The following is a 6,239-nucleotide window of genomic DNA, read 5'->3' as shown; positions in this document are numbered from 1 at the left end:
TGAACAGAGCTTTTACATTTAACAGGATATTGTTCTATTTAGAACTAACCTGAATTACCATTACTTACTTTATTACAGCTTTCTAAATCTTCGAATGCTATTACTAAATAAAGCTTTATATTATGAACTGTACTGTGAAAAACATAGTTTTTAAGAAGTAACTTTTCTCATCCTTGCTTTAATATATTTAAATAAGGCATCACCAAATATGCTTTATTTTTTAAAATACCACTCTTCAAAATGTTTTTAACCCAACCAATAATAGTTGTGAGTTAATATGAGGATTTTTCTTATCTGGTATTTCATTAAGGATTATACCTTAATATTTCAAACTGATATTTAAAAAAAAGAAAATCCCAGTGCATTAAATGATGGCATATTCTATTCCTACACTCACTAATTACTTACTTCCTTTCTCTTTTTTATATCTTGGACATAAACTAAATGTTTTAGGTAGGTAATTATATATATATATGGTATAATATTAATATTACATATTAGTACATATGTATTTATATACTTCCATCAAGACTCAGTAAGTTAATGAATTCAAAACTTTGTAATTAAATTAATTTTTGGTATATTTAAAAATTGGTTAACTTAAGTTGGAAATTTCAAAACCTGGAAAATTAAAAATTATTTAAATATTATTGGAAAAGAATTTTCATAAAAGTATTTTATTTGGTAACATTTTCCAAGTATTTCATTTTCCCTTTTAAATTAGCAACAGTAAATTAACAAAATCACTGTGAAGAATTCACATTAAATTGATTTACTCAAAGCATTAAAGAGGTAAATCTCAAAAGTTGATGGTTTGGGCTCACTTCAGCAACACATGGCTAAAAGTGGAAGAATATTGAGAAGTTGAGCATGGCTCCTTTTCCGGGATGACACACAAATTCATGAAGCATTCCTTATTAAACGAACAAAAGAGTTCATGATTCATCTGCTTCTTCCTATCTAAATGATGTAAGAGGGCAATATCCTAACTTCAGCTACCCTGAAGAGAAATCAAATGACTTGAGAAATGAACATTTAAAATTGAATTTTTAAATCAAATATACTGGAACAATTTCCAGTAAAATAAATTAGACCAATATTGGGAACATTTGGAACCTACTTATCAATTCTTCAAAGTATCTTCTAACAAGCAACTATTGCTGCATTTCTGCCACTTACCACAGAAATCCACCAAGGACTAACAAAATAACACTGCCAAAGTACTTGCCATTGACAAAAATAAATCTCCCCCTTGTCTCTATTAGCATTATATTGTAAACAAGGGGGATGCACATGAAAACACAGAGCCAAACCATTAAAAAAAAATTAAAAACCTACTGAGAACTGGCATTCTAAATCTACACTAGATACTTTATTTCAGTATTCCCTGGCACTGTTGGAATATTTATTTTATTAAAGCATTTTAAAATTTAACCTCTTATCCAATCAAACTTACATATCATAAAATTCCCTCATTGTAGGTCTACATACATTTTTTTTTTTTTAGTAAATTTATGGAGCTGGGCGGTTATGACTACAATCCAGTTTTAGAATACTCCCATTATCTCAAAAAGTTCTCAAACACTATGTGAAGTTTATTCTGTTCTGACCTCCTTCCACGGCAACCACTGACTCTAAAATTACCTTTGCTTGTCATTTCATATTATGTAATCCTATTATATGTGGCCATTTGTTTATGGTTTCTTTCATTTAAAAATAACATTTTTGAGATTGTTTTTGAGATTACAATACATTGTAAAATGTATTAGCAGTTCGTTCATTTTTTTACTGGTGAATTGCATTCCACTGTACAGATGTACCATATGTTGGTTATTCATTCACTGATTCATAAACAATACATCACTTCCAGGTTTTGGCTAGTGTTTATAATTCCTCCAAAAATTTCAAGTACATGTCTTTGTGTGAACACATTTTTATTTTTCTTAGTTCTTACAGTAAGTTTATGTGTAACTTTAAAAAGAACTATCACACTAATTTCCCTAAGTGTCTGTAATACATTCCATTCCCACAAGTAATGTGAGGTAGTTCCACTACTTCACATCTTTACCCACACTAAATATTTTCTTTTTCATTATAGCATTTCTAGTGGATTTAGTGATATTTCTTTGTGGTTTTCATTTGCATTTCCCTAATGAATAACAATGCTAAGAACCTTTTCAATTTCCTGCGAGCCATTCGTATACCTTCTTCAGTACATTGTCTGTAAAAATGTCTTTCTCTGGGTTTTTTGTTGGATTTTGTCTTCTTATTAACAAGTCTTAAGAATTCTTCATATATTTTGAATGCAGTCTTTTAGAGATGTATGATTAGCACATTTTCTTCCAGTCTGTAGGTTTTCTCTTTAATGGTTTCTTTTAAAGCACATAGCTTTTCATTTTGATGAACCCTATTTTTTTTTCCTTCTATGAGTTATGCTTCTGCCTTCATTTCTAAAACCATTTGCCCAAACGAAGGTCACACAGATTTTCTCCCTTGTTTTCTCTTAGAAGTCAAAGTAGATTTTTTCTTACATTTATGTCTACAATCTCATTTTGAGTTAGTTGTCAGATGGCATGAGGTAAGAGTTTAAGTTCTTTTTTTTTTTCCATGCACATGGCTAGCCAGTTGTCCAAACAAAAATTATAGAAAATACATGTCTATGTCCCCTAGAATTAGCTGGGCATATTGTTGGAAAAGTTGAACATTTATGTAAGGATTAATGAATTTATCAAGTCTATCTGAATGAGCCTACATCCATCTTTTCTCTTTTATTCTGATCATTTGCTAGTTTGTCATTTTTGTTAATCTGTTTAAATTACTGACTTCTAATTTCATTGATTTTTCTATTTTTTCTGTCTTCTATTTCATTGATTTATGCTTTCATCTTAATTATCTTCTTTCTTCAGCTTGGTTTATGCTTAGCTTGTTCTTCTTTTGCTTTTTTTTTAAATATAGGTTATTGACAAAATCTATTTTCAACTAAGCACTAATTTAGGTGCATCCTATAAAACTTATACATTGGCTTGTTTGTTTTTTAATTCAATTTCACTCAATTCAATATCTTTTCTGATACCCTTTTGCGTTTTGCTTTTGAACCATGCGGTTGCTTAGAAGTGTGTGGTTTGTTTCCAAATATTGTGATGATCATCTATTATCAGTAGGTTTTACAGTTAAATATATGAATAAGTGGGCTTGTATAGGATGTCATTATTAAGTTCCTTTTTACATCTGCTTATTAAAAAGGATATATTCCTGATATATATTTGAATAGTTCCCTTTTTATTTGAAAATTTATGTAATTTTATGGGGCTCCTGAGTGGCTCATTCAGTTGAGCATCCAACTCTTGATTTCAGCTCAGGTCGTGATCTCAGGGTCATGAGATCGAGCCTCGCATTGGGTTCCCATGGAGCCTACTTAAGATTCTCTCTTTCTCTCTCCTTCTGCCCCTCCCCCCTCTAAAAAAAGAAAGTTCTTTAACAAATAAAAATTGCTAAAATTTATTTTTCCATATCTTTAACTAAATGTTTTACAAATCAGCAATGCGAAATATGGAAGACTGATCTATCTTTCCTTGTTGAGTAAATATATTTCTCCTTTCTTCACACATTCACCCCCTATAGACAGACACATACAAATGTTTAAGCTATTTGTTCTTTAGATCAATTACAAGGGTTTCATATATAATAATTGATTTTGTACAAATATAAAAGTTAATTGCACTATCAGGACAAGGAAGACCAGCTTTCCCAAATCTTCTAATAACACAAGAGAAAGTATTTTCCTCACAATTTTGTTTCATTTGTGCTGTGAATATCCTTAAAAGGTATGTTGCTAATGAACATCTATTGAGTATCCATTCTGTAGTCAACGTAAGACTAAGCAATAGTTCAATACAAATAATGGTCTATTACTTCTCAGCTTCCTGTTACTTTTATCTGGGTATCTTCAACTATGATTTACATTTATTCAACTACTGAATTGCATCCGGTTGGATATAATACCCCACAGATTTTCATGCCCAGTATTATTCCTACTTCTGCTTTCAGATATTTGGCATTCAGAGACTGTAAAGCTTAACTCTTTAGAGACTTCCAGCTATAAATATTTAGCTGTTTGAACAGTTTCTGCCTATCTAGGAGTAAAATACAAAGCATCAGGTAATCAGACCTTTCTCCTTGCTCTCTTCTCAATCTAAAAGAAAAAGGAGGTGTGCCTGGTTGGCTCAGTCTATAGAGTATGGGACTTTTGATCTCAGGATTGTGAGTTTGAGCCCCATGTTGGGTAGAGAGATTACTTAGAAATAAAATCTTAAAAAGAAAGAAAGAAAAGAAAATGACTATACTGAAGATTCAGGCAGCCCATTATTACTTAATGGGTAGAGGGCTACTTTGGGTGTCCATGAGATGTCTTTATTTACAATTTTTAAGAAAAATTTTTTGGATTTTTCTCAGCTCTTTTGTACCGTATTTACAGATCTTACAATAATGCAGTTATAGCTAGGTCAACAAGAGTTTCAATTGGCATGATTTAAAATGCAAGATATTTGGGCCTGACAATGGTTTCTGGAACTGAATTTATGAACTTTGACTCTAACTTTCATTGTTTCTAGATCAGAGATCGTCACTGTGGATTATCTCTTGATTGGTGTGGAAGCTTATAATTGCAGCAGTTCTTTGGAATCCTTTCATCAAAGGTATTCATGCACAGACTTAAAATACATCCCAAACCATCTATCTGAAAATCTGCATACAGATTATTTCCTGCCTCAATTAAAGTCCAGCTCAGATGGCTAATGTTCTTTGAGTCAGCTGTGAAATGGTTAACCCTCTACCATACACACAAAATGACAAGACATCCTTTTAAAATTCTGCTCCTGAAAAATAAAATAAATAAATAAATGAAATAAAATAAAATAATTCTATTTCTGCTTAGCTAAACACCTGCATCTCAGGTACAGTAATTTGCACTCAGAAGTGTTGGTTTATTCTTCTCTAACTAGACAATTTGTATGTGTGCTTTCAGTGATTAATGGTTCTGATTTTTTATTATTTTCTAATTAACACATTTTATTTTAGTCTAAATAATAACAGTGATTTAATTGGCTGATCCCTTAACATTCTTGTTCAAAACATTTTAGTCGATGTACCAGCTTTTGGCAATGTCTCATTTAGGGTGAGAGTCTTGGTTATATAACTAGAAAGGTCAGGAGAAGGGCAAGTCCTTCAGAGGGTAACAGACACTGAAATTACAGTTTTCAGGGACACTTCATCAAGCTGTTTATTGCAAATCCTAAACTTATAAACTTCTCATGATAACTTGGAAGATAAATGGTCCCAGAGGAGTAACAGAAACTTCTGGACTATGCAGGTTGTCACTCACTTCTCAAAATAAGGAAGATCTTTTATTGGAAATTCTTCTAATGTCACATTTCTGGATTCCGAATACCTTAATCAGATTCCCTAGAATCATATCCTGGGATGGGGAATCAGCTTCAAGGGCTTTAGAATAATGATGTTCTGACAGAAAAGTGTTAAGAAAGAGAGGAAACCGGATAGGGAAGGGGACAGTTCTAAGGAAGAATGTGTTTTTGCTAGAATGCAATGTGAGCTCATCCACACAGGTATTTCTGGAACATGAATTTTACCACTGAGTACATTTCATGTTGAGGCTGGAGGAATGGCCTTTTGTTCACCCAGCTCAGTAGCTCAGCATCAATCAGTCATAGGCTACAGGCTACTTAGGTGAGCAAGTGTTGGAGAGAAGGCGGAAAAAGATTATAAAACCATCCAGCCTCAGATGCTTACTCAAGTTGATTCAAGGACAATTCTCAAGAGAAGAATACAGCTGTGCACCAGTAGCAGCCTACCATCATGTCAGTTTAGGTGAAGGGGGGTAGCCAGCTGGTGGGGAAGGCGTGCACCAGCCCCTTCCCCGGGATCTGGGGTAGACCACCAATGGTGTCTCCTACACTAGATAAATATGGCAGGATATTCCAGTTTGCTTAGGCATTTTTACAGAGGAAACAAAAGTAAGGAATAAAAGAAGGGAAGTACCAAATGAGTCCTGAAAATGTGATAACAGCCCAATTAAACATGCTAGTATTTAGGTAATTGGGCTCATTTTCTCAGGATTATTTCCAATTACTTCACCCTTTAGTAGGACATTCGAATTAGTTTATCAACTAACTCATCATTTCTTCCTGTGTCTAGCTAGATTTCTAATAAAATCTCTGAGATGT

General features: G+C 32.8%; 1 non-coding gene across 1 annotated transcript; it reads left to right on the top strand.

Moving 5' to 3' along the window:
- Positions 1–818: 818 nt before the first annotated feature.
- LOC123324213 lies at positions 819–922 on the top strand. Its single transcript, XR_006539693.1, has one exon. It is a non-coding gene; the product is annotated as a U6 spliceosomal RNA (small nuclear RNA).
- Positions 923–6,239: the final 5,317 nt, after the last annotated feature.

Source organism: Neomonachus schauinslandi, chromosome 2, assembly GCF_002201575.2.
Source record: "Neomonachus schauinslandi chromosome 2, ASM220157v2, whole genome shotgun sequence".
NCBI classification, from domain to species: Eukaryota; Metazoa; Chordata; class Mammalia; order Carnivora; family Phocidae; genus Neomonachus; species Neomonachus schauinslandi.
This window is presented reverse-complemented; position numbering and strand designations above follow the sequence as displayed.